Source organism: Polistes fuscatus, unplaced genomic scaffold (genome assembly GCF_010416935.1).
Source record: "Polistes fuscatus isolate 324 unplaced genomic scaffold, CU_Pfus_HIC Scaffold5, whole genome shotgun sequence".
Lineage (NCBI taxonomy): Eukaryota > Metazoa > Arthropoda > Insecta > Hymenoptera > Vespidae > Polistes > Polistes fuscatus.
The window spans coordinates 5,504,288-5,529,435 of NW_025113129.1; the positions used below are offsets into that span (position 1 = coordinate 5,504,288).

The following is a 25,148-nucleotide window of genomic DNA, read 5'->3' on the forward strand; positions in this document are numbered from 1 at the left end:
AGTATAAATCATTAGATAGATCAGTTAAATAAACAATGAAATTAAAGATAAGTTTGAGATGAATTGAGATGAGTTCGAGCATATCGTCATCCAGGATGAAGTCATCGTTGGTATATAAAAATAATAAAGTAGACATATGCGAACCACGAAGAGAATAAGAGAATAAGTGTAATAGAGAGAGGAGAGAGAGAGAGAGAGAGTATGTCAAAGAGAGTGTAAAAGAAAAAGAGAGAGAAAAAGAGTGAGAGAGAGAGAGATATGAATATATGTGATATATATCTTTTCAACGAAGTGAGAACTCGAACGAATCATTCTAAACACATTTATGTATTTTATGCATATACATATATATATATGTATTTAAGTATTGCGTGACGTTTGACTATGTAATGTGATTTTATAGACAGACAAAATGATCGTTAAACGACACATACACACACACATATACACTCTTAAAAAATCTTATATACATCATACATCGTTTATTCTATATAATACGATTCCTATAGTTCTTCTTAGAAAAATACCAAATAGTCATTCTTCTTCTTCTTCTTCTTCTTCTTCTTCTTGGTAAAGCTCAGAATATAATTTATTTATAAAAACGACTGAACTCGTGTTAATTTTCAAATTAATTCCAGCTATAATTTTTCTTGTACTACATGTATATACGTATTTTAACTTGTTATGTAATAATTTCAATAAAGAAGTTCGTCAGAAATGTAAAATGAACGCAATACAACTGAACAAGGTCGAACAAAAATTTTCCTCCTACAATGAAAAAATATCGAATGTATATACACCCGGTTATAAAAAGAAAAAATTATTGTGTTATGCGTAATGTTTTGTTTATAGTTTCTTTTTTATTTAAGAAATTAAAAAATAAATATATAAATGAATAAATAATTCGACATTTTACTGGAATATAAACGAAAAGTGAAGAAAATGGCGTTAATCGAAAGTATTCTTGGGTACAGCAAATAAAAAATTGTTTACAAATAATAAATAGTGTGTTCTTAAACAATAAAACTATCGATTGTTAATAAATATACTTATTTCTAGTAAACTAATCGAAATAATTGATAACACACATTTTTAATGCAAAATAATGAACATAAATAAAATTGGAATAAAATTGTGGTTAATTTTTTAAATAAAAGTAATTAAATAAAATTAACTAATTTTGAAAAGAAAAAAAAGAACTAATTGCATCAAATCGATTAACTTTTGGAAAACACAAATTGATTGAATAAAATTGATATATATATAAATATATATATATATATTTTATGAAATCAATTGTATAAAATAGATATATTTTGAGAAACTAATGGATTGCATAAAATTGATGAAGTTTTGGGGAAAAAAAATAACAGAACTGATTACATAAGATATATTTATTTTAGACACAGAATTTGATAAAATAAAATTGATAAATGAATAAAAATGATTAAATAAGAAATGAATGAACGAATCTACATACAAACTTGGTAAGAAATTATTTTAGATTGATTTGATAGATGCCTTGTTGTGTTAAGAATCGTGGGCAATTGAGTGGAAGAATTTATGTAGGAGAAATAATGAAAAGAAATCGAAGAAACTTATACGTTTCGAATCGATAGTGAAAGAGAGCCACCACCACAAGTTTCGAGTTTATACAAAGAAACCGCGAAACGTGGCATATTTGAAAGCCTTCTTTCGCGGTGTCGGACTATCACGTAGCTTACGTAATTCCTTACGAAAGACGAGGATTCCGTGAGTGAGAACATGCGAATAAACATTATACACATATATATAAATATATAAATATATAAACATATACAACAGCTAATGTATGTATGCTCGTGTGTATGCGTGTATGCATGTGTTTCTCTTTCTCTTTCTTTCTCTTTCTCTTTCTCGATATTGGTCGATGATGTACTATAACTAGTATCTCTAAGTTGTCAACAAGATTTTAGAACAAGAAACTTGAGGCACGTGATTTAATAGAAGAAAAACAAGAAAATAGAGTAGGACGTGTCGTAAATTTTTGAATAAACACGATCAGCTATTCCTAACAATAAATTCTGTTTCTTTTAATATAAAATATTAAAAATAAAATTATTCACAATAATTGGAAGAATTGCGTGTTAGTTTGTAACATTTTATATAAATTTACATTAGGAATTATGACTGGTTTGTTTTATTTTTATTTTTATGTTTATATAGTATATATATCTCGAATTGAAGATTCAATTAGTGTACTATAAATAAAACTAGATAAATAATAGAATAATCAGTAGAAAGTGTTATTTTATTTATATTCTAACATATTTAATCTTTAAATTTACCCACGATCAAAAACATATGTATTTTCCAAAATAGAAATTAAATTTCGTTTAATAAATTTATAAAAAAAAATATTATAGAAATATTTGACACGTGTATAAAGATAAATTAATTTTTATTTCGACCTATTTTTAATCTTAAAATATATCAAAAATTAAAAAATATATTTTCCGAAAAACAAAATTTAAATCAAAACCGTAACTAAAACAAATTAACAATATATATTATAGGAAGATGTATTTTATGTCAATACTTTTGTTCGGTATTATATATAAATTAGAATTATAAAACCAAAAATACGATAATAACTAATGTACTTCTAATTGATGTTTAATGAACGATATCGCATTTTCTTTTTCTCTTTTATATATTTTTATTGAATTTTTTAAATAAAATGACAAAACAAAAAATATGTAACGATTAAACGATCTAACAATCTAGCGAATAAACGATTTAAGGAATAAGCAAATGAAGAAATTAACGAATGAACGTTTGTACGCGATTTGATGGCGCTTCTAACGTGACATGCGCGCGAGCGAATTAACGTTCGAGCACCGGCTTCTCGAGATCGTTCTAGAAGGTTGTCACGTTTTTTCTGAACACACACGTATCTATCTATGTATACATATAACTTACAATATCATATAATATAATAAAATATATATTAAAATATAATAAAATATATCATATGGTCTTCATTAAAAAATTTTATCCACGAAATCAACTATAAATATAAATATAAATATAAATATAAATATAAATATAAAGATAAATATAAATATAAGTATAAGTATAAATATAAATATAATTATAATTATAATTATAATTAAAATTAAAAATAAAACTAAAAATAAAAGAATAAAAATAATAATAGAGAAATAATAATAGAAATAATAATAATAATTACATACATACGTACATAGATAGATACATACATACATATAAATATTTAATCTTATTAACTGAAACACAATTACGATGAAATACTAGTTCTGTGCGCGTGTGTGACGTCTTTGGCCGTTCAAGGACACCGAGAGAAAGAGCGTAGAAAAACAGAAAATAAGCTTAAAGAGTTTACTTACATCTAGTTCGAGCTTCTTCCGTCCTCTTGGTCGGGAAACCGTAGGGTAGAAAAAAACGGAAAAAAGAAGGAACAAAAAAATAAAGAAAGATTAGAGATAACAAACAGCACGTTCGTTTTTTTCTAATGAAAGTATCTCTCTGTCTAATATCTCTGCGTGTGTGTATTATTTCTTTCTTTGTTCCTTCTAGAATATCCAAGATAATGACGACGACGACAAAGATGACGATTAATTTTTTCCTCTAACTTTTGATTTATCTTCTTTTCCTTTTTTTTGGCGCCAATTTTCCACTCTTCTTCCTTCTCCTCCTCCTCCGACTGCTAATTGCAAACTGCAACTGCAACTCTGCCGTTCCTCCTACTTCCTTCTTTTGAATATAATACGTGTATTCTTCTATTTGTGTAATAAAATGAATAACAGGAGTTTACGGACAATCTTCCTTTCACCTGTCCTTACTAACATAAGTCCTAATAAAGTTTATTTAATATCGTTCGCGGAACGAGATTTTAAATTAACAATCACGACGACAATAATTCGGAATGAATATAACTTCGCGGGATTGTCCCGCGAATATTTTTATCGACTAAATTCACCGGTTAAAACGACTATTGTTTATTGTTACGTTGCTTCTTCTTCTTTTTCTTCTTCTAATGTTGTGTTGATATTTCAAAGAAACCCGATAAAGGTGGTAACGATACTTAAAATCCCGGCCAATTAAGGCTGGGGGGTTTACTTTTCTCCCTTTTTATAGTCGTTTTTAAAAAATATGCAATAAACGAACGACGATTGTTTCAATTAATTGCCGTGTTAATACGAGGGAAAAATAAAAAGAAAACGTTGATTTTCTTCTGATGAATTTGAAAGGGCGAATTAAAGGGAGAGAAGAAAAATAAGCGCAACGCACAGAAGAGAGCGAGTTTGCGTCTACGCAAACACTAAGTTAACGACGCGACGTACAAACTGACACTGACAACTCCTGTTTCTCGATACTTGGCGGTGCACACACGCCCCCACTACTTTGCGTCATCCCCTCTCCTCCTTGCCATTCTCTCTTATATTACGCTCTCCCCCTTATCAACGTACTGCCACTACCGTGCCGAATAAAACCGAACTCGGCCGAAGCTTTCTCCCTTCCTTCGACCTCTCTCTCACTCACTCTCTCTCTCTATCTCTTTTTCTTTTTCTTTTTCTCTTTCTCTTTCTCTTTATTTCATTCGCTCACTCTTACTCTTTTATTTTCCCTCTCTTTCACTCGCTCGCACCCACTCTCTCTCACTCACTCTCACTCATTAGATACAATTTAACTGCTATTCCTATGCTCTACGTACCATGATAATTTCATTATTTCAAATGAATTCGAATGTTTATCGAAGTTTCGCGATTAGAATCTTTTGTCTATTTTATAAATGCATACACAAATATATAATAAATTTTATATTTATAAAATTTTATCATATGAATAGGAAACTTCTTTTTTTCAAAAAAAAAAAAAAATGAAATAAATTCAACATTAAAATGCATGCATACATATATTTTTAGTTAGAAAATGTACGTACATGATAAAAGCTCTATATTAAAATCATACCGTGAACGTCCGGTAGTATAGAATATTGTTATTTTTTTTTAATTACGAACAGATAGCGCGAGAGTGAGAGAAAGAGAGAGAGAAGGTACAAAGTATCGACAGGCCTTGAGGGAAACAGATTAGAGGAAGCAAGCAAGCAACGTTTAGGTCGATATACTAGATACGATGTATTCGAACGTAAATAGATATACACATAGATACGTATAGAAAATGCTTTAACGAGTGAATCCTGTTTGTGACGGTGATGTTGGCGATGGAGATGAGGATGATCACGCTAAACTTCATATTTGTCGCGTATTTTTCCAATATCGAATCTTTGTTTTTCTTGTTTGAAAATAATATCGACAATTTAATACACACATACACATATGTATTTGTAGATTTAAACATGTATACATCATCAAATGATGATCGGATTCTTTTTAAACGAATATTAGATGAGAAAATATTACGCTCGCAGAAATTGTTCGACCGATTTCTTGATAGTTGAGAAAGTATACAGTAAGTGTTACTTAAAATCGTATATCGTTACACTCACTAAATTTTTGCTTGAAAACTATTAGTATAATGTATTCAGGATGAAGACGACAATTCAGAAATAAATACATTAGTGTACCTTTATTACATATTTAGTGAGTTTTATTTGAAATAATTATTTATAACAAGACGAAAATAACGTATAGAAAACACCCGTCACTAAAAATCATAATTGTTGGTATAATTGTAGAAAGAGAAAAAATATAAGGTCTCTTGTAAGTGTTTAATAATTGGTCATCTTTTATTTTTCACTGTTATTTATATTCGACGAGTGATAAACATTAAAATTCTTTCCTCTATATATCTTTTAAGTTTTAAATAATTATTTTTCAATTGTTTAAATAAAATATATTACGCGGAATATAAATAAATAATGTTTAAACAATAGTACATTTATTCAAACATAATATATATATTAGTGTACTTTGAATATTAAACAATTTCGATTTGATATTTTATTACATAAAAATTTGAGGTTCAAAGTCATCACTGGCAAGGAACGTTAAAACAAATGTTAACAATCCAAATATAACAAATTAAACAATCCAAAATATTAGTGTTCAATATACTTTAAATGATTATTAAACATTTGAAAGAAATATATATATTGTAGTTTAGAAAGACGGAATTTAAGTCCAGTTTTATCTGAAACCATAGGCTAACTCATTGTTTATGAAAATTAGTGAAAATTCTACGCACTAATGTACTTTATAACAATAGTTATCAAAAAAAATCTCAGAAACGTATCGCTATATGATTTTTAGAGACACTTACTGTATATACACTGATGTTATCTATCTGTTTTTAAAGTGTGTGACTCATACATATATGCATACATACATATCTAATGAACTCTTCAACGCAATCCTAAAGAAAAGTTCAATAGATATGAGTGAGAGAAAGGGAGAAGGAGAAAGAGAAAGAGATAAAAATAAAGATGGAAAGTGAGAGAAATAAATTCACTCTCATCTTCATCTTCTCCTTAGTGTTACGTTGGTCTTTCAATTTTTTTTCGATGACTCATCGTCGAGACTCGTAGATTGATAAATTATTCGATAGATTCATGCATTGACTTATTATACAACAAATTTTTGCATTAATTTATTATTTCGTAGATATTAATTAATTTTTTTAAATATATTTTATTAATGTAAAATCGAATCATCGATCAATAATATCGATTTACATATAAAACACGTTTAGGGCTTCGCGTAGTTTCTAGAAATACGCAGAACAACTATAGTCGAGCATCTCTCTACCACAAAAAACGAAGCAAAAGTCATTGAGGATGAACGAATCCCTTCTAACTATAAGGTTTTATTTTTCTTTCTTTTCTTTCTGTCTCCCTTTTTTATTATTTTCTATCTTCTTTCTTTTTTTTCTAGTCTATAAGCAAGGAAAGTTTGGAAAAGTTGCTAGCCTAGTTTTTACCCTTGGATTTCCGCATTTTCATGCCTATGTTCTATTCCTATGTATCTTTACCTATACATATAAAAAAAATACTTGTTGTTCTACAAATATGTTTGTGTGTGTGTATGTGTGTGTGTAACTACATCCATGTATTTTTGTAAAGAAGTAAAGTTATTTCTTTCATTAATAGCTTTTTATCGTATCTACATTACAACTTAATAAATAAACGTAATCGCGAATGATATCCAACATAATTAATTGGAAAATTGATAATAATTATAATGATAATTTAGCCGATGTCGTAACGTGAAATTTTTTTTTCAGAAATTCATTAATATGTGTTTGTCTGTGAACTAAAAGTTTGAATAAGTATTTTTTATAATATTAATCTTTTATTTATTTTGTTTTACTTAATCTCGTTATTATCAATCTTAAGCGAATAAAATATTAATAAATGAATGTTATAAGTAATTATTTGAAATTTAGTCGACCGGATCGGTAGATTCATTCGTACATGTTTCATTTTTGAATTTTTTTCTTTTTTATTTTATTTTCAATATCTTGGCATTAAATGTTCGCACGTAATAAAGAGCATTGTGATAACAATAACCGCATGATATTTCGATGATAAGGACGAAATGCTGACGTAGGATAGATATAAATCGATACACAGCTGAAATCTTATCGAGAACAGAGAGCACTAATGAAAATTTATTGACAAAGCTGAATCGTTGAGTTAACAATTTTATTTTTAGTAGATATTATACTTTACGTATTTTATTGGGAAACAAAAAAGAAAAAAAAAAGGAAAAAAGAAAAATAGAAAAGATTTGATTGATATACATATTCTTCGTTCGTAGGAATATTTCGCATGATCGCAATGTACTCTTGGTAAATGAATTTAATCAAGTATTTCATTATTGATCATTTGAAAAGTCAATCAAGAGAACTTTCCAACTAATTTACGCGAACTTCGCTTATACGAGAAATTTCTATTCGATTTATTCGAGCTAGAAAATAAATAAGCTCTCAACTAGTGTATATATATATGTATATATATATGTATACGTATATATATTTCATCGCTAACATCGAAATAAATGTCCATTAAAAATAATAATAATAATAATAATAATCGACTTTTTAAACCAAACGATAACCTCGTCAACTTGTTTCGCACGATTAAAGACAAATCTTTCGTGGTATTTTAACTTTAAAATAAATGTATTTCTCTCAAATTCCAATATAACGTTGCCAAAGTTACATATCAAGTACGACAAATATTTCAAAAATTCGTTTGCGGATCTCAAAAATAAATAAAAAGAAAAAGAAAACACGGTAAACTACAACACACATTACAAGACTTAAAAAGACACATCAAAAGAATCGATCGAACTATTGATTCCATTCGGCTAAAAAATCGTACATAATTAATTAACTCGAACCGAATGATATAAATATTTTAGCATTAAATTCCAATATGGCGTCTTCAAAGTGCATAGATTTTAAACTCATTGATGGAACCAAACAAAAAAAAAACATCAACATATATAGTACATAAATACATATGTGATAAAATAGATGGTACTATCGATTTCATTCCATCACGAAGAGATCGAAAAAAAAAATAATAATAATAATAATAATAATAAGAAAAAAAATATTAGAAGAAAGTGAAATTTGATTCGACGTGATTCGCAATGTTTTTCGCTCTCATCTAATTCCGACGAACTATCGAAGAAGAAACAAACTGACAATGCAACGAGTGTGCGAAGACAGAAGGAGAGAGAGAAACAGACAGAGAGTGAAGGAGGGAGGAAAGGGGGCGGGAGTGAGAGGTGAGGTCGATGGTGTCGTGCTCGACAAGCGGTGTGAAGAGAAGTGAAGGTGTACCACGTGATGTAACGCGTGCAATCACGATTCGAGCGCGCCTTCTTAAGAGTGAGAGAGAAGAGAGAGAAGAGATAGAAAGAAAGAAAGAAAGAAAGAAAGAGAGAAAGATATAGATATATATAATAAGAGAGAGAGAGAGAGAGTTTCCTACTTGTGGGATCGAGAAGTTAATGCGCTTGCGCTCGTTCTCTATCCTAACAGTCGACCGTCAAGGACGTTCACCAAGAGTGCTAAGAACGGGGAATGAGCCCTGGCCGTTTTCGAGAGAAAGAGAGATACAAATAGAAATAGAGAGTGAGTGAGTGAGAAAGAGAAAGAGGGGGAGGGAGAGAGAGAGAGAGAGAGAGGGAGAGAAAGAGAATAAGCTTTCCGTCTACCCGCGAACCAACGAATTCGAGTCGATTCTCCCGTTCGATTCTCGATCCGGCCTCGATCGGCCTTGGATCGTATACATAAGTATTTATATATACATATATACATATATACCGTTTCTCTATAAGTTGCGCACGCGAACGCACTAGAGAACAAATTAGAGAACAAGATCAACCGATGATACTTTTCTAGTTCTTTCTTCTTCTTTTACTTCTACTTCTTATTCTACTTGTTTTTATTTTTTATTTTCATAGACAAATATTTCTGTTTATTTTTTCTTTTTCTTGTTTTTTTTTATTTAATGTAAAATATATGCAAAATTTATTGATATCCTACTCGGATACTGTCAAATAAAATTAGGTAATATATATATATAAATTAAATAACATTAAAAAAATAATAAATAATAGTTACAATTTTATATAAAAGGGTCATTGACGTACGCAAATAATATTAGCTCGTACCTTATAAGTGTTTTTATTTTATTTTATTACGTAATATGCAGTATAGAAAAAGATAATAGTGATTTCGTATATAGAAGTATGGTATATAGTGTCGAAATCAAAAACATAGTATATATTATTCAATAAAATACCATAAAATACTATGTTATACCTACTAATAAGAAAAAGCAAAAAAATATTTTCGGGTAAACCTAATCTATTAAATATACACGAGACGCAAAATAGAAACAAATAATATTGCACAATTAATTACTCTTAACACATACCATTTGTCTCCTCAATTTATTTCTCGATTAATGTAAGATTATTTTAAAACGCTCATTAATTATTTATAAATAAGATTTCAACAAAAGTATCTTGAATTTGATGTTTGACATTAGGAATTCGATGACAACAATGGCATGTAATAATTTTTTTGAATCAAACAAACAATAACGCCATGAGTATAAGATCGGTTCAGAAAACCGAACGTTCGTTTGCCACTCTCAGCCCACTTTTACTTCGTTAGAAAAGTCTGGCCCGTATTATCAAGGCCATCGGGTTATCGATCAAAGCCGCGAGCGAGTCTCTAATAATACGAAAAACCGATCCCTTTCATCGAGCTCTCTTTCTCTCTCTCTCTCTCTCAATCATTGAAAACTGAAACGTGCCTAACCTTATTTCAAAATTGCGTCTACGCCAAATCAAATCGAAAAAAAGAAAAAAAAGCGACCGCTGCGATGTAAAATCACGCGTGCACCAACGTGCCATTAGGCAATAATTCATTCAATTAACGATTCATGTAATTACTTCATTAATACTTTGAATCGAAAGATTACTTCAACGAAAATGAAGGATTTCGTTTGACGATGTTTAACGTCGAAATTTCATCCACAAAATTATAATAATAATCGTTTGTAAATTTGAAAAAAAAGAGAACAAAAAAACGGATTCAATAATTCATGAGTAAAAAAAGATCGTACAATTGAATAATAGGAGAAGACATCCTGATATACGAATTAGGATAATATATACGAAAAAAAAAACAAAACAAACAAAAAATACCATAAAAAGCAACGAATTTGACGGATATCGGTATTGGCCATATATTATATATAGTTTCTGAATGACTTTATGCAAAAGGATATTAATTAAACGAGATAAACCGCAGCCGTTGATCATAGTCGGTGGTAAGAAAGATTAATTTAATTTCACGTTTCAATCTCCATGATGCAATAACGTTTTGTAAAGATTACCAGTTGTCCAACTAATGTCTTGACTAGATCGATTCTACTACATATTTCTTTTTTTTTATCTAATAATCTGTTTCCCCTCCCTCCCTCCCTCCCTCCCCCCGTCCCCAATCCCTCCAGAAAATTTAAACCGTACGATTATGATATTCTTTTATAACGAAAGAATTAGAACGATATTAGAAATGCGACGCATTTCTTCTGGTGTCTCTGTTTTCAGCACCGCAGGAGTTCTCTCACTCTCACAATCGGTGTACCTGTAAGAGTTGGTCCGTTCGTTTCGTTAACGTTGTGACGCTTTTTGCCGTGTAAACGCTTCTAAACGTCTGTTCTATCCCGATCCGGATTAGACGTTTGTAACGCTTCTGAAACGATCGGGGAAAAAAGTTTTGCATAATGTATAACCGTTCGGTGCAAAGCGGTACCGCGCTACGGTAAACGTACGGACCTAGGACGTAGCTAACTAAATACATGTACTATATGTACTAGTACACATACATAGATATATATGTACACATAGAAAAATATATGGTAGCACCTAAGTACATAAGTAAGTTAGTAAGTAAGTAAGTAAGTAAGTACGTACGTAGGTTCAGTTATGTACGTACGAATGCTGCCAACAAAATCAATGACCCGTACCAAAGCTCGATACGACATTTTCTATAGCAATGCTGAGAGAGAGAGAGAGAGAGTGAGAGAGAGAGAAAACAACGAACCAACCAACCACCTTCTCTATCCTCACGTTTCACTTACTGTTTACCCCCTGCTGTTTCTCTATTTTTGTTTTTTTTTTATTTTAACTTTTACCAGGACAAAATTTGAAATGTTCACATACTACTTCCATAGAGAGAACAATCAACCTACCTCCTTTATCCTCCTCCCGTTTCATTTATTATTTACTCCCTGCTGTTTCTCCATTCTTGTTTGTTGTTTTGTTTTTTATTTTTATTTTATTTTAACTTGTACCAAGAGAAAATTTGAAATTTTCACATAATTCAACGATTGTAAGAGAGAACAAACAATAAACTACTATTTTTTTATTTTTGTTCACGTTTCACTTACTTTACACCTTGCTGTTTTTTACTTCTTTTTTATTTTTTATTTTAACAATTTGAACTTTTACATTGACAAAATGTTTATATTTGTATATTAAATTTTCATATAATTCATCAATTCAACTAATACGTAAGAAAAAGAAAATTATTAAGTTAGAATAAATCAATCGAATGGAAAAATATTATTTAATCTTGTTTTATTGTTGAAATAAGAAAACGTAAGTTATTCCAACACCCCCGATTACGTGTGTGTGCGTTCTTATATTTATGAAATTATAATAAAAATTCAATCGTAAAGTTGTTCGACGAGTCTACGGACACACACCTACCCAAGAGGCTCCTTTCGATTAAACTCAACGACATTTTTACGATAAGTCAACTCGCATAATTACTATGCGAGTTGTTTCGCGGTAGAGTTTGCCTTAATGATTACGCAATTCTTGAATAATTATGATAAAAACCGGAGCTCTCAAGGCAGTGAATACGTTCACCAAAGAAAGTATACTTACGTATAATTTATACTCACCTATATGATTTTTTGGGGGTTTTTATTTTATTTTTTGGCTAAAAACTCACGTCGATTGTTCAAACGATATAATCAAGTACATATTAATAATTAAAAATTATGACAAAGTATATAAATTTGTTTAAAATTGTCCAAGATATAAATTAAAATTCATTTGCATTATGACTCAACATTGGTCGAATTATTTTTTCGAATGAAATTCTTTTAGTAAAAATTATGTTAATTTTTTTAACGAATAATAATAACTTTACTAAAAATAATAACTTTAAGAAAAATGATAATTATTTGTCTATAAATAAAATATATCAATTTTTTTCAAAATTATTTTCAGTAATAAGAACGGAAATACGATTGGAAGATTCATTTGCATAGAATGGGTTATAGACCGATAATTTTTATGGATGAAATTCAGTTGGTACAAGCTGCGTAAATTTTTTAAAACGGTTAATAATTACCTTACGATAATAAAAATGATAAGTAGTCATTTATAAATAAGGTGTATCAACTTTCTTTGAACTATTTAAAGAATTAGAATTTTTTGAAAAGAAATTTAATTGAAACGTTCATTCGTATAAGATTTAAGCCAATTCGACAATAATTTTTGAATGAAATGTTATTTGTACAATTATTAATATTTTTAAGATAAGAATAATTATAATTATTCATTTATAAATAAAATATATCAATTTTCTTTGAATTATTTACAGAATTAAGACAGGAAATTCAACGATTCATTCGCATAACATGCACGTTATTTTTGCAATAATCTTATCATTAAAATTTATTTTGCTAAAGTAAGTAATTTTTCCATTAATAAGTATAAAAAAAAATACTTTGGTCTGGTCGATAATGATGTAGGATAAGAGACGGCAAGCATTCGTTAAAAAAAATATATTTACCAGTCGAGCGAAAGTTAACACAGAAGCAAATAAGAGTTGTCTAACATATTGCTACATTATTTTAGTTGGAAAGTTTAGTGACTTCTGTTCGATAAAGCATAGAAAATTGGTGGTATCGTCCAAGTTTTATTTCTACGTTATAATAATCACAAAAGAGAATTTGTTATTTATAGAAACGTTAGGGTAAAATTGTGTACGATACAAAAGTAGAATCTAACAACTTAAAAGCTTCGTATTACGAAATGATTTTGAATAATTGTCCAAATGCTGGGAACGCGAATAATGTTTACTACAGTGCCAAGATGTTAAATGTAACAACACGTAATTGGCAAATACACTTGCCTTACAGATACGAGCACACATATAAATGCAAATAAAATACATGTACATGTAAATCGAATGTTCCGTATCATACCGGCCGGTACGTCACGTGTTAACGAATCGACTTAGTATAAAATTTTGAATATCATCCAACCAATACAAAGTTCTATCCTTTGTCATATTCAATCGAAACATGAAGCTTGCGTGATCGATCATCACGCGTTCATTCCACTCTTTCTCTTTTATTAAAGTGTCGTACACAAATCTAATCTAAAATAAATCTAATGCCGTTGAACAATGGAATAAAAAGAGTAATCCTTAAAAATAAAATGTAGATTCGTTAAATTACGAATGGTAGTTGTATAATGAAAATCTTTCATTGGGAAAATAGTGTCAGCTAATATATGCACGCACATCTGACCAAAAGTTAACTTTTATAATTTAAATATAATTCGTGGATAAGTGAATGCGTGATAAATAAATAATAGGATTGCGATAAATTGTTAGGAATAGTAAGTGTTATAAAAGAGGAAAAATTTTTTTTCCTGTTACTCGATATAACTGTAAATTCGTTAAATTATAAATGTTAGGTGTGTATACGGAAAATAATTCATTGGAACAATAAGCAAGTTCCATAGTGTCAGCTAAAATGTGCACGCACGTATACTATTAATCAAAAGTTAACTTAATAGTTTAACTACAATATATACGCGGATAAATAAATACGTAAAGTGGTATGTTAAAAGAGGAAAAATCTGTTTTCCTGTCACTTCATATAACTGCAAATTCGTTAAATTACAAATGGTTAGTTGTATACGGAAAATCATTCATTGGAACAACAAGTAAGTTCCATAGTGTCAGCTAAAATGTGCACACACGTATAATACTATTGACCAAGAGTTAACCTAATAGTTTAAATATAATACGTGGATAAATGAATGCGGATAGGATAGCGATAAGTTGTTAGGAAAGAGAAGCGGTTTTAAAAGGGGAAAATTCAGTTTTCCTGTCACTCTGTAGTAATAATACTGTTTGCACAGTTACTGGTCGCTTTCGCGACCTTCCAGTCTTCGAAACTGGTGAAAAGCTAGGCTCATGACTTTTCCATTCAGGATCAGGGTGTGGTAGATAGTAGCTAACGCACAAGGTTGACTACATTCACGTTGTTGGTGCTATTATCTACCTGTTCGAATAAAACGAACGAACGAACGAAGGAACGAACGAACAAATTGTCGTGGGGGGAAACTTGAAACAATTTTTTCTTTTCTCTTTAGCTTATATGTAACATGAGGACAATATTTCGCTATCTTTCATCAACTAACACTAAGTTATATCATTATTTCCGTTAACACGATACAAAAGATTTGTATTATATATATATGAGAATAGAAAGATATAGAATGATATTAGATGGCCTTGTCTTACTGGCCATGGAATCGATAAGAATTCTTAAATAATACAAGTGTAACATCTGTCGTGGGATTAATATGCATTCTTACCAGCTGTTTTATACCAGTAAAAAAAACGATCAATGTTTGATGAATCATTTGATATGTATATCATATGTATGATATATATATATATATATATATATATATATATATATATATATATACACACTTAATCCTTTGATCTCTCCCCTCCTTTCTTTTTCTCAAATGAAAAAAGCAAGAAAATTAAACGAGTTATATAACGTTATAAACTTCAACAGATAAGTTGATATTGTTAAAACATATTAAACCTTTGAATATTTAAGAAACAATTTGATTTTCTTTTAAGAACATATACACGAACTTTTCTACGTAAATGCATTATCATTATAGACTTTTATAAGCTCCATTATAAAAGATTAAACTAATTAAATAAAGATAGTGAATAGGAGATAAACCGTACAGGATAAATGCGTTACATTATACTCGAAATATTCACGTATGATAGCTGAGAGAGAGAGGGAGAAAGAGAGAGCGAGAAAGAGATGTGAAAGGTACAAAAATACCCGGGAGGCTTTAACGTCCAGTAGTCTTTCGAAGTATAAAAGCAGTCGCTGGAGCTATTAAAGTAGCAACTACAATTTACGAAACGCGAACGATGTTGCGATAATGTCAAGAGCAACCGGTGCGTCGTAGGATTCCTCGCACGTGCTCGGCCGCACGACGAATCTATGGAGAAAGAAAAAGAGAAAGAGAGAGAAAGAGAGAAAGAGAATGATCCTTTTTCTACTTGTCCATTTAACATTTAATAGATGACTGTGAACTCGTTTAAAATCGGCTTATAGTTGTAACTTAGTAAATCAATGTGCTCGGATCTATGAAGTTGATTGTTACTAAAATGTTACATTGGTGGTAATCATTTACTTATGTGTTATACAACTGATGATACTGCAAATTGTATAATTTTATTTTTTATAGTGAAATTGAGAATTTGTCAAATCGGTTAATTATTAGAAAGGTGTATTTATTTGGATTTTTTAATTTATATTGCAACTTATGTATATATATTTGTTTTGTAATAAACAAAAATTACAAAGACAAGATCAGTTGATTATTATACAAAAATATATTGAATCTCAAAATTATATTACACTTATATCTTCTTTTTATGGATTATAAAACTGATGACGTAATTTGTATATTTTTTTTTAATAAACAAAAATATAAAGAATCTCGAAATAATATTGCACTAGCAGTTTCCTACATATGCAATAATATACATATATTAATAATATACATATATACATATACTATCCCATATGTAGGAATTGTTCTATAATATGAATACATTACACCTTACGGCTATCGAGACTTGTAATCCTGTTTTTACATTTTACATTAAAAAAAAAAAAAAGTAAAAAAAATGATCATCCTATAAAATAAAATGTTGTCTTAGATGGTCGTATGAAAATGACAAAAACTACCGCTTCCGTCTAGATATGCATTATGCATAAACCCTTCCCCTTTAAAGTTCACACGTCGTTCATGGAAAATGAGTATCTTATGTTAGTCGTTTGTAAGTGTTACACCTATTGTGAGCTATGAAACGGGCATCTTCAATAATCCTACTTCATAAATCATCATCGTGTAGTCGTTTAAATATCATTAGGTTAATGAATATCGTTAATCACTAATTATTATCCTTCTTTACAATCTCGAAAGGCACGATTTCCTTTCTTTGAATATTATCGACTATTATTAATCGATTCCCTATCAGAATGAAATTTTCATTTCAATTAAGTATATAGAATATATTAAATTTAATATCTTAGATAAAATCGATAAGATCGATAGATTGAGATACGAAGAATTCAATAAAAACATTTCTCTTAAATAAATCAAAATTTTCTAATACGAGGAGGACATTTCTAATACGAGTTAAATTTACGTTTTAATTTATTCCATTATTTGAAATTATGTCAGAAAAATCTTTCCTCGTATAGAATTTTATTCATAGAAATATTCGTAATCCGTTTCCACCTGTAATATTAGTAATAATTATTATTCGCTTGTAATGCAAACTTCTAAAATTCCTATTTTAGGATTATTCAATTTACAAATCGATATAAATTTGATTACAAGTAAATCACTTTATTGTTGTAGAAAAATAGCTTTACTTAAATCATCAAAAATTGATCTCGCCAAAATATTTGCATCTACATAAGATACAATAAAAATATAATTAATATTTTTTAAATTACTGCTTGACCCTTTTCCGCATTTTTTAATACTTTTCAGATTATTAATTGTGTGACCGCTTATCATTTATGTCAAATGATATTGCTTTTATAATAAAATGTTCTTTCGCAATCAAATTTATATTCAATTTCAAAGTTTAATAATCTGAAAATATTAGTTAGTGTGTATATACATTTAAAAATTTGTTATTACAAGAAAAAGTTGATTGTATTTTCTTTTTTTCATAGGATGACTGAAAAGAAAAGAGAAACAAATAAAGTTTTATTTAAATTTGAGATAAGTGGATATAAATTAGACTTTATTTAAAAAATGTTACTTGTACCCCTTTCTTTTTCAGCTACTTAATTGACAGTAAGAGTACGAATATTCCTGTGACTCACTGTACACGCGTTAAGTGAATATACATATGTACATATACGCGTACGTAAATATACATACAGATGTGTATCTCTGTCAAGCATCTGTTATTAACATTCACTCAACGACCATTCGCATTCCTTGCCTGCAACGGGTCGTGCCAGATTTACTTAGCCTTTTACCCGATTATTTATTTCAAATACAATATTATTAATATTAATGAATTCTTATCGCGTAAATATTACGTCCGTAATCGTAATTGCGAAAGTTTATCGGTACGAAAGGAAGTTTTAATAAAACGCTTGTCAATCGATCGTATATAAACCTATTTACGAGTTCAACTTTTATTTTATTTTATTTTTATAATTACATTGTTATTATGTTAGAAAATTCAATGCGATTAGAAAGAAAAAGAACAAAAATTATACAAAAGATTTTATTTCTATAAATCATCATCCATAAAACCATAATATTCAAAATTATTTGATTTTTTGTATGTTCATTCTTTCAATTTAGTCGAACAAATAAAATTAAATACAAAGAATTACAAAGTTTTAAAATTATTATAATATTTATTTGAGAAATAATTTTAAATTGAAAATAACAATTAATGTTCTTAGTTTCTTTTTACATTGTATCTAAAGAGGATGATAATTAAAATAGATCTTAAGGGATCGTACACACAAAAATAAATATCATTTTTTTCTAATTATTTCTTTAACTTATATAAAATTAATATTACCTACTCTAAATAACAATTAATATTCTTTATTTTTTTCTAAATTGTATCTAGAAAGGATAATAGATAAAATAAACCCTAAAGGATGATACACACAAAAAAAGTGTCTTTTTGCAACTTATTTCTTTGAATTAGTAGTACCTACTAAAAAAATAACAATTAATATTTTTTGTTTCTTTCTAAATTGTATTTAAAAAAGATAATAAATAAAATAAGCCCTAAAGGATCGTACATAAGGAAATAAGTATCATCTTGTAGGTATGCAACAACAAGACGCCTTTCCTTCCCTTCTTTCTTCACTCTCCTTCTCGTTCCTTTTTCTAATTATTCCTAACTCTCTCTGTCTCTCTCTCTCTCTCTCTCTCTCTCTCTCTCTCTCACTCTCGTATTCTATAGAAGTACGGTAGCAAAACCTTCTCGCGATCGAGATCTGGGTCAATCGGTTGCTTGGCAACCAAACTCGTTGTAAGCTCTCTTCCCACGCGTCATCGCTAACCAATTGCGTTATACGCGTAACGTTTTGCCCATCGTTTTGTATCTGCCTTCTATCTTTTTATTTCCTCATTTCTTTTATTTCATTTATTTCGAATATTTCCATCTCATTTTATTTGAGCTATCCAGAAACTTCATATAACGATTAATATTTTTAATATGAAATTTTTCATTTATCCCAAGACGAATAAAAAATTTTCCGAACAACCAAATAGCATTAGCAATAATGGTTTTACTCGTTTAATTGTTCGTGCAAATAAATATTTTTAAATCAACAAGAATTTTCTCCAAACAATCGTTGATTATATCAAAACTTGTTATTAAAGCGTGTATATAGCGACCCTGTATGGGGTCAAATAATTAAATTTATGTGTTACTGAAATTTGATGCATAGTCCTAATATAAAGTAAAATTATATTCCTATGTATAATAAAAATAAACTAAAAATATGTAGAGATATAAATAACAAAAATGAATAAAAAATATCATAAGAATTCTGTTAGATCAAAAAGGAGAAGATCCAGTAGTAATAGAATAGTTATAAAAATGTATAAATAAAAACATAAAAGAAAGTAGGATGAACGATAAAAATAAAGTAAAAAAAGGAATAAAAGAAAAATAATTAAACAAATATTGTAAACCCCCAACACCACTCATTTAAAACGTCGGGTTGTATTTACGGTTGTAATTTGTAATAAACCGGTCCTATTATGCTTCTAAAAAACTTTAAAGTTTAATATTACAAAAACAAATCTTAAATATGTAAATTCTGTGTATATTTATGCATGTAGATAACAAAAAAATGTCAGTTGTTGATAATGATTGTTATCTAAGTAAAAATAATCAAGAAAAGCCATTTAATGTGACACATAAATTTAGATTACATGTTAATATTACAATTTCGTTTTCAAGATAATGAATAAAAAATTACTTTTCAAAGGTATAACAATTATTCATGTATACTTCCTATACATATGTACAAGCATAGATATAACTATAAATACATATACGCATAAGCACGAAACTAACGCTATTTATTAACTAGTATGTCATTAGCTCGTCGACGACGAGGCGACGATGATTTCATTTTGATGCTTATGCGAGCGTGTCTATAGTCGAGATCATTTAAACAAGAGTGCAAAATGTCTATCGGAAATCATGCGAAACTTCTCTCATGAAAATAACGGTTTTACAATGCATCCATTCACCATTTAGGATTTTACTTGCTAAACTGCATTTCTCTCTTTCTTTCTCTTTTTAATATTTTTATTTTTTTAATTTTTGTATTTTTTTATATTTTCTATCTTCTTGATGTTTCACTTTAATGACATACAAATTTTGGATGTAGTATTTTTATTCGTTAATATATTTGAATATTACATTTTTAATTTATATTTACCTATCAAAATGAGGGGAAAGATAAAACGTTGACGTAAAATTGTTAATATTTAATGATCGTATTCATTCTAATTGCATTTAAAAATATTCACCAATTAGGATTTTAGATATTAAACAACATTTCTCTCTCTTTAACTCTTCAATATTTTCTGTCTTGGTATTTTTCTTTAATGACATACGATCATTTGACGTAGGTTTTTTATTCGTTTATATATTTAAACAAAAATATTAGATTTTTCATTTAAATTTATCTATAAAACGGGAAAATAAATTGTAGATGTAAAATCGTTAATATTTAACAATTTAACTCGTCTGATTCGTTCCAATTTTACATTTAAAAAAAGTTCATCATTTTAGATTTTACCTACTAAACGCATTTCTCTCTCTTTCACTCTTCAATATTTCTATTTTTTATTTTTTTTAATTTTTAAATATTTTCTGTCTTGGTATTTTACTTTAATGACATACAAATTTTTGACGTAGCGTTTTTATTCGTTTATATGTTTAAATATTAGATTTTTAACTTATATTTATTTATAAAAAGGGAAGATAAAACATTGACGTAAAATTGTTAATATTTAATGATCGGATTCGTTCTAATTGCATTGAAAAATATTATCACGACCAATGACATTTACTTTATTCTCTTCGATAATTTCATAATACATTCAATATTCAATCAATATTTTTCCTGTCACAACATTTGACGGGAAAAATAAACATTTGCATAAAAAGAAAAGTAATAACTGTCATTTATAATAACAAAAGATATTAGAACGTGGATTTATTTCGCGATATTTAATGCGAATACAAAATTTTTAAATGATTTTTCTTTAAACAACGAAATATCATCAACTACTATTGATATAAATTTGTGTCCGTACTTCGTCGTATTTATTTTAACTAAAAATTCCTTATTCTTGTAAAATAATATTATATTTGGAAAGGGAGAAGAAATTTGTAAAGAAAATTTTCGAGAAAAATTTACTCGATGAGATAAATATTCCGACGACTTTCTTTTTGTGAAAAATAGTGGTTAAGTGAAAATTCGAAGAACAATTTTCTACCTCGAGAAAGTAACCATTTACTCGAGCTTCCAGTTGGAAGTTTTACAAATACTTACTGTCGAAATAAATTCTTATTTACATTGTAAATAACACTCTATTTAAATAGTTATTATCAACAATTCGACTATGGGGTATAGCATCAATTGAGAAAGTTCAAAAGTCGTGTATGCAATTCGAAAGAAAATCTTTTAACATTTATCGTAAATACTCTATGTACTATTATCAAAAGGACTTTCATCTATAAGAACAAAACAAATTTTTATATATTTAACAAGTTAATTGTCATGTTTATTTTACACTCTTTGCCGTATAATAAGTCATGAATTTAAAAGATAAAATACAAAAGAGTACAGATAACCTTATGATTAAAAAAAAACAAGAAAATGTCGGTCATGGGTGATCAATGTGTTTAATGTGTTAAGTTTCCATACACGTAAATAAATAATTATAGGTTAACACCACTGTAAACGACAAAAAAATTAGCGTTTTTTAAAGAATTTTTTGAGGATGGAAAAAAAGTAATAAAATAATTATATTTAAGTAGTGTTGACAAAAAAAAAATTATTCTTCATAAATATTACAAAATAGCGGCACTAAAGCCATTCTCCCGAGACTCCTAAATTTTTCTGCGACACGCAGTGCAGCTGGTGCAATTTCGAAATTACAAAAACAAAACAAAAATCGCTTAATCAACATGCTTATAGCTAGTGAAATATATATATATATATATATACGTAAGAGATTTTTAAATTATTGATTTTTGTGTGATTATTGACAGAAATTTGAATGATAACGTTCACTTTTCAATGAAAAAAGAGGGTAATTAGCTGTTATAAAAAATATTTAAATTAACTTATCGAAAATCCCGTACGTATTTCACTTCGAAATATTATTTTAAAGATACTGTTAAAAATGCAAATTAATAGAATGAAAATTGTTGGCGTTATGATGCATGACGTTGTAAAAAATTATGTTCCGAGAAAAACGCGTTCAAAGTTTTAAAGTTTGTTATTGACCTGAAAAAATGAAAAAATTGAATGTTACAAAATTTTTATCATTAGTCTGCTATCCCTAGAACATAAAGCTGACCTCTTCTTAGTTGAAGTATTATTCAATATTTTTTAGAGAGAATTTTGTTTAAATATCATTGAAAAAATCCCACCTAAGTGGCGTTAGTAAAATCCAATATCATGCCGGCGGAGAGTTAAATTTGAAATTAATTTGAAATTAATTTGAAATCATTTTATTAAATTTTCTTTTAAACGATACGTATATTAAAGAAAAAGCTTGATTGAAAGAATAAACCAATAGGAAATAATTAAAATATTTCGTAAAAGAGAATATGAAAGAAACTTTCTAGCTGATAAAACACACAAGTTGTTACAACGAATATAGATAAAGACTGATTATTATTTCAACGAAAGAAATCGAGCTTAATTGATGATACTTGCTTGGTAAGGCGTACTCGTCGTTGTTGCCAAAGCATTGACATTGAAATGAACATATGGTTAGAATAACCTTCTTGTTTACGTCGTTTGTCTTTCACGTATGTAGGTGTGGTTTTAACTTTACGTAGAAACACCGACGATATTTAATCGAGCACACTAACACATACACACCCACATGTACGTATATATACAATAAAAGGGATATTCAACAAAATCGAGATATTCAAACTTTCAAAAAATACACTCGCACTTTTTTTATAGAAAGCAATTTACGAAAAAATTACAATAAAAATTCATTGGGAAAAATTTTGAGATAAGAGTGCATTAAAAAAGTGCATAAGAAATTAATTTTACGAAGAAACGTTTATATAAATGTAATATATATTTTCTTTTCGAGAAATAATTATTCCGTTTAATAAAAATAAGGATTTATTAAATGAAAGAGCCTGTAATGAAGCAGATAAATTTATGACAAACTATTGAATGTATCTTTGAAGTTCTTATGCTGAATATAACAATTTGTGCATAAAGCAAGTTTTCTCTTTGTGTAAATACGTGATATTTGAATGATATCTCCTATCTCTCTCTCTCTCTCTCTCTCTCTTTCTATTCTTTTTTAATTCTCTTTCCTTCTCTTTTATACTCCATTCTTGGTTTTATTCGTTCGTCATAATACTATGAGGAAACGTAAAGATATTATTGCTTTATTATAGCTCATTATGATATATTACATCGTCGTTGTAACACGAAACACCTACGAGGACGAGTAAAGAAAATATTATTGCAATTTAAAAGCTATTCCCTGTATATATATCTGCATATTTTTATCAAAATTTTAATCGTAATTAATTATGCAAGTTAATATTACGTAAACAAATTTTAATAGAACACGTTGTTGGCGTTAAACTACAAATACTATTTTATATTCTACCGTACCGACGCAATGTTAATTTAATTAACAATTCTTTCATTATTATTATTAATATTGTTAATTGAAAAATTAAATGATATGATCAACTGAAGAATGAATAAACAGGTAGGCCGAGATTCGATTATTGCGTTTAAAAAAGATATTTCAAGTTTACAATTTGTGACGAAAGTAGTGTGTAAATATATTTTTGCACACTCACACAGATACACACATACATATTGTTAACTAATTTCGATAACGAATAACGCGTAAATAACAGTTCATGCAAACGTATTTCACTAAGATTGAGCTTTCTGTGTTATCGTAACGACACGTGTAACGATAACCGATGTATAATGCTAAGGCAAAATCATGTTCTTCGATGCAGATCGATGAATCTTTTCTTCTTATCGATCGTTTGGATAACCTTTTGATTAAGACGTTTTTACCTTATCATTTTTTATTTTTTTATTTCTTTTCGTGTATATATATTGATAATTATACGTTTATATGTATATTAATTATGTTGATAATCTGAACATTACATTACTGTTTATTTTTTATATTAGATATAGACATTTTTGTTTAAATTATAATTTTATTTAAAACGAAAACAAATTATGTATACACACATACATACATTCATGTATAAATACATATAAAATATATTATATAATTATTAATAATTAAATATAAAAATATAATGACTTCCTTCCCCAAAAATTATTGGATATTTAAAAAATAATTTACTTTAAAATTATATAACACGATGGTTTATAAATCACTCTGCTTTCAATTTGCAACAACAACAACAACTCATTTATTAATCTTGATAAACGTATGATTTATCTTGAAAAAATTTCTATTGCGTAATAAAAATTATTAAATGTCAAATATGTAATATTTTCACCTCAGAAAAATATTTAATCAATAATTTTTCTCATATGTTTCTACTTACAATTAGTAAGATGAAATAATTTTAATACTTCTTATGTATATGTATATGTTACCGGCAAAGTACGAAATGCCTAGGCATTGTTAATAATGCCTGGCGTTTTTAAGCAATGTAGGAAATATAAGAATTATTACGTACTTTTCCTAGACATTGTATATAATACCTAGGCATTCTATAGAATGACAAATGCTATTTAGGCAATGTCGACAAGAAACATTCTCGGGTACATGCACGCACGCACACGCACACACACACGCACGCACACACAACAAAAACGACCGGTTGATCAAACGAGCCGAAAGGAGAAACGATAAAAGGAAGCTGCTTCTGTTGATTTTTGGGCTCCCTCAAAAAGATAAGTAGAATAAGAGACAGGCAAGGGTATCGGTATCGGA

The 25,148-nt window shown here is 28.4% G+C and overlaps 1 protein-coding gene across 2 annotated transcripts in view; it reads right to left on the bottom strand.

Annotated features, from left to right (window-relative positions):
- The window catches only part of LOC122522460 (terminal nucleotidyltransferase 5C-like), an 89,313-nt gene that overhangs the window by 30,468 nt on the left and 33,697 nt on the right, over window positions 1-25,148 (bottom strand). The window contains exon 1 of one of the 2 annotated variants that reach the window (XM_043643621.1): window positions 3,408-4,396. The exons of the other annotated variant lie outside the window; for it this stretch is intronic. The gene's annotated coding sequence lies outside the window, so the exon portion shown is untranslated. Of the gene's footprint in view, window positions 1-3,407; window positions 4,397-25,148 lie in introns of those variants that run through there. 2 annotated transcript variants of the gene reach the window in all.